The sequence below is a fragment of the Triticum urartu genome, chromosome 7 (genome assembly GCF_003073215.2).
Source record: "Triticum urartu cultivar G1812 chromosome 7, Tu2.1, whole genome shotgun sequence".
In the NCBI taxonomy this organism is placed as follows: Eukaryota; Viridiplantae; Streptophyta; class Magnoliopsida; order Poales; family Poaceae; genus Triticum; species Triticum urartu.
In genome coordinates, this window is record NC_053028.1 from 121,369,598 (window position 1) to 121,379,351 (window position 9,754).

Here is a 9,754-nt window from a genome sequence, read left to right on the forward strand (position 1 = left end):
GGCCCCCTCCACTTATTCTTGCACCCACACACTTCGTCTTCCTCCAGAAAAAACTTCCACCAGCTCAAACCCGAGTTCTAGCTCATCTTGCTGCCATTTTCGATCTCCTTGCTCAAAGCTCCATTCACAAAACTGCTTTGGGGGATTGTTCTTCGGTATGTGACTCCTTCAATGGTCCAATTAGTTTTTGTTCTAGTGCTTTATTCATTGCAAATTTTTGCTGTTTAGGTGACCCTGTTCTTGAGCTTGCATGTCAAATTTATATGGTCCCAAGTAGTTTTAATGTATGATATGGCCTCTAGGCACTTGTAGGAGTAGTTGTTATCAATATTATTGAGTTTGATTCAATTTTATTTTTGAGTCACTAAAAATTTCAGAAATTTTTCAGAGGAAGAATTATGTTTAGGAAAATGTATGAAGGTGGTTCCTCAAGGAAGCAGGCACCTAGGCTCGCGATACGTGAGCCGGACTATGAGCTACCAAGAGAAGCTCAAGTGCGGCCTTGTGAATGGTCGTCAAACGAGTTCATGGTCTAGGCAGGCATCAAGGATGAATTTGACGCGTATGTGCGCAACGCTAATCTTGAGAGCTTTGTGTTAGATAAGTGCCGGCAATACCGCTACCTAACTAATTCATTTGTGAGAAGGTTTAAATTTACATCCTCGCGCAATTCTCACACTGTCCTATTTGATCTTTATGATAAATCTTATACCATGGACCTAGAAAAATTTAGTATTGTTTGTAAACTCCCGCACCGGGGCAATGTTAGTGAACCTCGCAAATCTGAATATAAAGACTTTCTTGCTAGTATTACTGTGGGGGAATCTAGGGAAATCACACAAGCTACCATAGGGAGCATTCATTTTCCTTCCATATATTATTTTTCTCTCTTCGTGGGTAGATGCAATAACGGTAAAGATGAGGCTTGTCACATGTGCGTTCCAGATCTTAGTGTCCTCAAGAGTGCGGTATTGGGTGATAAACAATATAACTTGGGGGCTATTGTTGCACGTAGGTTGCATCTTAATAATTTAAGTGGAGACTTGTTTGGTGGAATTTATGCAACTCGTGTAGCTAATTTTCTTGAGATACCCATACATGAGAATGATATTGAGTTGCCTCCTTCTTATCTAGATTATGATGCTATGGTACACCACTAGTTTGTTGAGAGGAATGAACAATTCCTCCAATACCGACTAATCTTTGACAGACGGTGCACCGTCCATGTTGCTCTCACTGCTCCTACTTTCTTTGACTTTCAGGCAAAAAGGAGATATATTATAACCAGGGAGGAGGCGAACGAGTACGAGAGGAGGACGGAGGCAGCTCGCCTCCAAGCTGCAGCTCGTCAGGCAGTAGCTGCTACATCTCAGTACGACCCCAACTACAACTTTGGATTTTCACCAGGCCAGCCGTGGCCCTAGACCAACTTAGGCCAAAATCCTAAGCTTGGGGGAGTACGTATTTCTCACCGACATTACATTCAGGTTCACACACTCATTCTAGTTGTTGGTGCTTATACGTTTTCATTGTAATATCCATGCTAGTTTATTTTCCTTTTTCTAAGTCTTATTATTGTGTGTTTGAAAAACCTTAAGAAAAATCAAAAAAATTAGTTGTAGCTTTTAGCTAGTTCACTTTCCATGCTTGTAGTAGTAGTAATTAAAAGAAAACCCAAAAATATTTCTCGTTCTTCTTTTGCTTGTTGGGAGTTTTCCTGTGTAAATAGTTTTGTTTCTTTTCTTTTCTTTGGGGGTCGAGAGGAGAAGAGCATGATGAAAATGTTGAGTGACTCTTATATGCATTATTGTTGATCTAACAGAGAGCCCATATTACCTTATCTTCTCATGTATATTGAATGCTTGCAGATTCCAGCTTAGTCCAATGCACGTGCACTATCATTATTATCCACACCGTTCGGTCATGCAAGTGAAAGGCAATAATGACGATATTTGATGAACTGATTGAGATGAGAGAAGCTGGTATGAACTCGACCTATCTTGTTTTTGTAAATATGATTAGTTCATCATTCCTGATTCAACCCATTATGAATGAAACATGTTTGCAATGACAATTAGAGATTATAGTTGCTCGGGCCATGCTTAATTAGCTAGGAGTTTATGATGGTTTATCTTGCGTGCCAACATGCTATTAAAATGGTTGTGATGTGGTATGATAGGGTGGTATCCTTCTTTGAACGATTCGAGTGGCTTGACTTAACACATCTTCACACATGTAGTTGAAACAAAATCAACATAGCCTCCACGATATTTATGTTCATGGTGAATTATATCCTACTCATGCTTGCACTCGGTGTTGATTAATTTTAATGCATGTTCATGACTGGTGTCGCTCTCTAGTTGGTCGTTTCCCAGTCTTTTTCTAGCCTTCACTTGTACTAAGCGGGAATACTTCTTGTGCATCCACTTCCATAAACCCCAAAAGTTATTCCATATTAGTCCACCATACCTTCCTATATGCGGTATCTACTTGCCGTTTCAAGTAAATTTGTATGTGCTAAACTCTAAACCTTCAAATGAAATTCTGTTTTGTATGCTCGAATAGCTCATGTACCAACTAGGGTTGTCTATATCTTCCATACTAGGTGGGTTATTCTCAAGAGGAGTGGACTCCGCTCCTCACACACGAGAAAATGGCTGGTAACCGAGATGCCCAATCCCATGCTTAAATTAAAATAATTGCAAGCAAAACTCCCCTGGGATTGTTGTTAGTTGGAGGCACTTGTTGTTTCGGACAAGCCATGGATTGATGTTTGTTGGTAGTAGGGGGGTATAAACTTTATCATTCTGTTTGGGAACCGCCTATAATGTGTGTAGCATGGAAGATATCGAGATCTCTCGGTTGTTATGTTGACAATGAAAGTATACCACTCAAAATATTATTCATCTCTATTTCAAAATCGAGCTCTAGCACCTCTACAAACCCATGCTTCCCTCTGAGAAGGGCCTATCTATTTAATTTTATGTTGAGTCATCACCCTCTTATTAAAAAACACTAGTTGGAGAGCACCGCTGTCATTTGCACGTATTACTATTAGTTCACATTGAATATGACTGACTGGATCTCTTTTACCATGAATTACAATGTTTAGTCGGTCCTTGATCTTCAAATGTGCTCTGCATTTATGTTTTGCGGTCTCAGAAAGGGCTAGCGAGATACCATCTTGTTATATCATATTATGATTGTTTTGAGAAAGTGTTGTCATCCGAGATTTACTATTATGGCTCGATAGTTGATTATGCCATGGATATGAGTAAACATGGGACCTAAATGTTATTGTGAATATGGTTAGTTCATAATCTTTGCTGAAAACTTGAATGTTGGCTTTACATATTTACAACAACAAGATCAAACCGAGTTTGTAAAAGTTTTTCTTTATCACTTTCAGTTTGTCAACTGAATTGCTTGAGGACAATCAAAGGTTTAAGCTTGGGGGAGTTGATGCGTCTCCATCGTATCTACTTATTCAAACACTTTTGACCTGGTTTGGACTCTAACTTGCATGATTTGAATGGAACTAACCCGGACTGACATTGTTTTTAGCAGAATTGCCTGGTGTTATTTTTGTGCAGAAATAAAAAGTTCTCGGAATGACCTGAAAACCAATGGAGAATATTTTTGGAATATATAAAAAATACGGATGGAAGAATCTACGTCAGAGGGCCCACACTCTGTCCATGAGGGTGGGGGCGCGCCCCCTGCCTCGTGGGCCCCCTGATGCTCCACCGACCTCAACTCCAAGTCTATATATTCACGTTCGGGGAGAAAAAAATCAGGGAGAAGGATTCATCGCGTTTTACGATACGGAGCCGCCGCCAAGCCCTAATCTCTCTCGGGAGGGCTGATCTGGAGTCCATTCGGGGCTCCGGAGAGGGGAATCCATCGCCATCGTCATCATCAACCTTCCTCCATCACCAATTTCATGATGCTCACCGCCGTGCGTGAGTAATTCCATCGTAGGCTTGCTGGACGGTGATGGGTTGGATGAGATTTATCATGTAATCGAGTTAGTTTTGTTAGGGTTTGATCCCTAGTATCCATTATGTTCTGAGATTGATGTTGCTATGACTTTGCTATGCTTAATGCTTGTCACTAGGGCCCGAGTGCCATGATTTCAGATATGAACCTATTATGTTTTCATGAATATATGTGAGTTCTTGATCCTATATTGCAAGTATATAGTCACCTATTATGTGTTATGATCCGTTAACCCCGAACAATAATCGGGACCACTCCCAGTGATGACTATAGTTTGAGGAGTTCATGTATTCACTAAGTGCTAATGCTTTGTTCCGGTACTCTATTAAAAGGAGGCCTTAATATCCCTTAGTTTCCAATAAGACCCCGCTGCCATGGGAGGGTAGGACAAAAGATGTCATGCAAGTTCTTTTCCATAAGCACGTATGACTATATTTAGAATACATGCCTACATTACATTGATGAACTGGAGCTAGTTCTATGTCACCCTATTTTATAACTGTTGCATGAGGAAACGTATCCAACATAATTATCCATCACTGATCCATTGCCTACGAGCTTTTCACATATTGATCTTTGCTTAGTTACTTTTCCGTTTCCACTGTTACAATTACTACAAAACTGCTACTGTTACTTTTGTTACCACTACCGCTACTCTCATATTACTTTGCTACTAAGTACTTTGCTGCAGATATTAAGTCTTTCAGATATGGTTGAACTGACAACTCAACTGTTAATAGTTGAGAATATTCTTTGGCTCGCATTATGTTGAATCAATAAATTTGGGTTGAATACTCTACCCTCGAAAACTGTTGTGATCCTCTATACTTGTGGATTATCACTTTGCAATGTGGAAGACATGTGAAGCCGCAACAGAGATATAATTGTAAAGCTTGGGGGAGAGGAGAGGTCGCGCAACAAGCTTGGGAGAGAAATGACACCTACAGTTGTCGATGCCCCGAGGATGGCTTGCAACACCTTATGGTTATTTACATCTAATCATTGAGGATTGTGGCTGGCCCTTGCGGTGCCATGTATCCTTGTTGGGTCGTATGTGGCAGCCTTGAAGTAGCGACGCCCGGTCCTTGTGGCGACATGCGGCTGATTTGAAGCGGCCCCCAATCTTTGTTGCAATGCGTGACTGAGTTGCCGAGGCGCCGGATTGCAACAACATGGCAACATTTTTTTTGAAGTACTAGTGGACTCTTTGGAATGGTCAAGGTAACTAGTTAGTGCTTTCTCCATACTTAAAAAAACTAGTGCTTTCTTAAAATGAAACAAAAAGCTACTGTACTACCTACTTCATGAGCTGCATGCGCGCGTTGGCAGTAAGACTAGACACAGTGGGAGCAATTTCAGCAGTAACATCGACTCCAACTCAGCAAACTTGCTTATGTGGCAATAAGTTAATGAGGAGAGAGATAGTTTCAGTAACTTTGCTAGTTACTGAAACATCATATGTCCCAATGCAATATAAGTCTATAACCTAATAAATGAAGCTTTGCATGACACTGCACTTAAACTACCCACAATGGGAGTAACATAGGTAGTAACATCACACACACCTAGATAAAATAGATGATGTGGCAAGCAATAAATAAAGAAAAAGAGGAAAGTAGTAACATAGCTAGTTACTAGTAGTATGAATAACATCACACATATCAAGGCAAGATGTGCCTATAACCTAATAAATGAAGTGTTGCATGTTACTACACATATGTTACTCCCCACTATAAGGGTAGTAACATAGACTAGTAACATACGCATGCTAGGCTAGTCATAGTGGGAGTAACTTTGCGAGTAACATAACGCACTCCAAGAAATTTTTGCTTTTGTGGCAAGTAGTTAATGAGAAGTGGTAACATAATATGTTACTGTAACATAGCGCTTCCCAATACAACATGAGAATACAAGATAATAAATGAAGCCGTCTATGACACTACTACTATGTTACTTTGCACTATATAGTAACTTAGACTAGTGTCATCCACTAGTATCACTACAAAAAAAAGACACATCCGTGACATTTTGGGCCAAACGAAATTTTTTCTGTCATACATATGACACTTCTATGACGATAATTGTGACAAAACCCGGTATCATCATAGATGTGGTGGGCTCCTACTTCTATGATAAAAAATCATGATAGAAAATGGGCTTTTCGTCCTGGGCGGGCCGGAGACGCAGCTGCATGACATTCTTTGGGCTGTCCATGACGGAAAAAACCGTGGTAGAAGCGAGGGGGAGGAAAATTTCGGGGAGTACCCGGTTACGGTGGGAGGTCGGGGGCCGAGCGATGCGCGCTTCTCTCGTATACGTACGCGCATGTGTGCGAGGCATTGGCTCTAACTGAACCCGAGTGAGGCGTTGGGCTCTAACTGAACCCGAGCGATTGCACTACAGGCTACGCGTTACTGAACCCGAGCGATCGATCGATGGCTGTTAACTGAACCCGATCGAGCGATTCCTTCGCTATTGCTGCTAACTAAAGCAGATCGATGCTGCCTCTGGATTAACAGTGAGCGTTGCGGGGGGGTGGACGAATAGTTCCCGGTGGGGGTGGATGAACAGGACCCCGTGGTGTTGCCTCTGGATGAACAGGACCCCGATCGATCGAGCCGGTTGGGGCTGGATGAACAGGACCCCGATCGATCGAGCCGGTTGGGGCTGGATGAACAGGACCCCGTGGAGGGCTGGATGAACAGGACCACCCCGTGGAGGGCAGGATGAACAGTAGATGGTGGAGGGCAGGATGAACAGTAGCCCGTGGAGGGGTGGTTGAACAGGAGCCCGTGGAGAGGGCTGCTTGAACAGTAGCCGATGGAGTAGCGCGCGGTGGAGGCTGGATGAATAGGAGCCCGTGGATGAACAGTCGCAGGTGGAGGCTGGAGGAGGTCGACGGTGGATGAACAGTAGCTCGTGGAGGCTGGAGGGGGTCGACGGTGGAGATGAACAGTATCCCGTGGAGTCCCGTTTTGCGGTACGCCACACCCCTCCCGATGAACAGGACCCCCGTTTCGACCGTAGCGCTCCAACACAAGTCTGTTTCCTCCGTTTTGCGCTACGCCACACCCCTCCCGATGAACAGGACCCCCGTTTCGACCGTAGGAGGTCCGTTTCCTCCGTTTTGCCATACGCCAGACCCCTCCCGATCAACAGGATCCCGTTTCGAACATGGCCGGTCGAACACAAGTCCGTTTCCTCCGTTCTGCGGTACGCCAGGCCTCGTTTCCATCGCCTGTTCCGTCCAAGCCCTCCCGATGAACACGACGCATTCCATTGCCTCCCCATGAACACAACGCATTCCGTTGCCTCCCCATGAACACGACGACGATGATGTTTCTCCGTTCTGACCCAGCCATGTACACGAGCCCTGGCCGTACGTATGCGCGAGTAGGCGTTCGAGACCCCGCCCGTATGTACACATACGTGGCCGTAATTTCTTTCTTGCACCCTGGCCATTGTACGTACGTGTACATGCTACGTGCGCGCCTCTACATCCACCAGTATATATGTACGTACACGTTCGTGACCAGAATGACAACGCTACGTATGCTTCGACCAGGTGGGTCCCGACTGTCAGGCACTTCCTTGCGTGCGAAGATGTAGCTGGTGGGTCCCAGCAGTCAGGGGCAAACGTTTTTTTCGTGAAATATGGTGGCCCGTCCAGTGGGTCGCTGCTGTCAGGTGGAGGAATAATTATTTTGCACGTAATAAGGAGGCACTTCCTTGCTGCGGCCGTGGACCCAGCTGTCAGCCTCTCCACGTATAGTCCACGTCCGATGGAAGCCGTTCCTTGACCACGTTGACCACGCCGCGCCGAGAGCACCAGGGCGGTGGACGACGGCGAGGCCTAGGAAGGGGACGACGCGGAGCCGGGGAAGACGCGGCAGTGGATGCCCACGCGTAGAGAAGTATGAGGGTTCACTGGTTCGCTGCGGTGTGAGGCTGCCGACGCCGCAAAATAACAGGGGGTGTGGGTGAGTAGAGGGATGGCCTGGCTAGCAGTGGGAGTAGTAGGGGGCGGTGAGGCCTACGCTGCATCGCAGCCGGCCACGGGAGGCAGGAGCATGAGGCACGACCGGTGCTGGTTTGGGCGGCTGGAGCAAGAAGACCAGAGGTTGAAGAAGCACTACGGCCATTGGATGGACATCGTACGGTCACTGGAGCTAGAATCGTGCATATTGACTAAGTTGACAAAGCCCTCAGTCCCCGTTAACTTAGTAGGCCCACAAGTCAGCCTCCCACCAAGGTGGGTCCCAGCTAGCAGGGGGTATTCATTTTTTTGTGCGTAATAAGGAGGCACTTCCGGTGGGTCTGAGCTGACAGCAGGGGGACCATTTTTTTTGCGAAATACAGTGGCCCATCGGGTGGGTCCCAGCAGTCAGGGGCAAACGTTTTTTTCGCGATATACTGGTGGGCGTCCGGTGGGTCCCTGCTGTCAGGTGGAGGAATAATTATTTTCCACGTAATAAGGAGGCACTTCCTTGCGGCTACCGTGGACCCAGCTGTCAGCCTCTCCACGTACAGTATTCTTCCGATGGAATTCGGTCGTTGACCACATTGACCACACCGCGCCAACAGCACCACGGCGGTGGACGACGGCGAGGCCTAGGAAGGGGACGACGTGGAGCCGGGGAAGACGCGGCAGTGGATGCCCACCCGGAGAGGAGTACGAGGGTTCACTGGTTTGGCTGCGCTGTCGTCGCCGCAGAATAACAGGGGGTGTGGGTGAGTGGAGTGGAGGGATGGCCTGGCCAGCGATGGGAGTAGTATGGGGGCGGTGAGGCCTCCGCGACAGCATAGCCGGCCATGGGAGGCAGGAGCAGGCGGCACGACCGACGCTGCTTTGGGCGGCTGGAGCAAGAAGACCAGAGGTTGAAGAAGCACTACGTCCGTTGGATCAACATCGTACGGTCAGTCGAGCTAGAATTGTGCGTATTGACTAAGTTGACAAAGCCCTTCGTCCCCGTCAACTTAGTAGGCCCACTGTACTGGGTCCCGGCTAGCAGGGGGAGTATTCATTTTTTTGTGCGTAATGAGGAGGCACTTCCTTGCGTTCGAAGATATAGCTGGTGGGTCCGAGCTATCAGCGGCGGTAACGTTTTTTCGCGAAATACAAAGGCCATTTCGGTGGGTCCTAGATGTCAGGTGGAGGTAATCATTATTTTGCGCGTAATAAGGAGGCATTTCCTTGCACGCGGCCGTGGACCCAGCTGTCAGCCTCTCCACGTACAGTCCACTTCAGATGCATGTCGGTCATTGACCACGCTGACCACGCCACACCGAGAGCACCAGGGCGGTGGACGATGGCGAGGCCTAGGAAGGGAACGACACGGAGGCAGGGAAGACTCGACCATTGTTTTTGTTTCCCACGCGGAGGGGAGTACGACTGTACGAGGGTTTACTGGTTCGTCTGCCGTCGCCGAAGAATAATAGCAGGTGTGGGTGACTAGAGGGATGGCTAGGCCAGCGATGGGAGTACGGTGGGGCGGTGAGGCCTGCGCGGCAGCACAGCCGGCCGCAGGGAGGAGGGAGCAGGCAGTCCCGCCGGCGCTTGTTTGAGCGGCTGGAGCAGGAAGAGCAGAGATTGAAGAAGCATGACGGCCGTTGGATGGACATCCAACAGTATACAGGCCATCTGTGCAAAGCCTCAAATATGTGGAAAACAGCATACAGCCCATCTGCCATTATTTCAAATAATTTATAGCCCATTTGCTAATTCTTACGGGTTTTTTTGGAGCCCATATTCTTT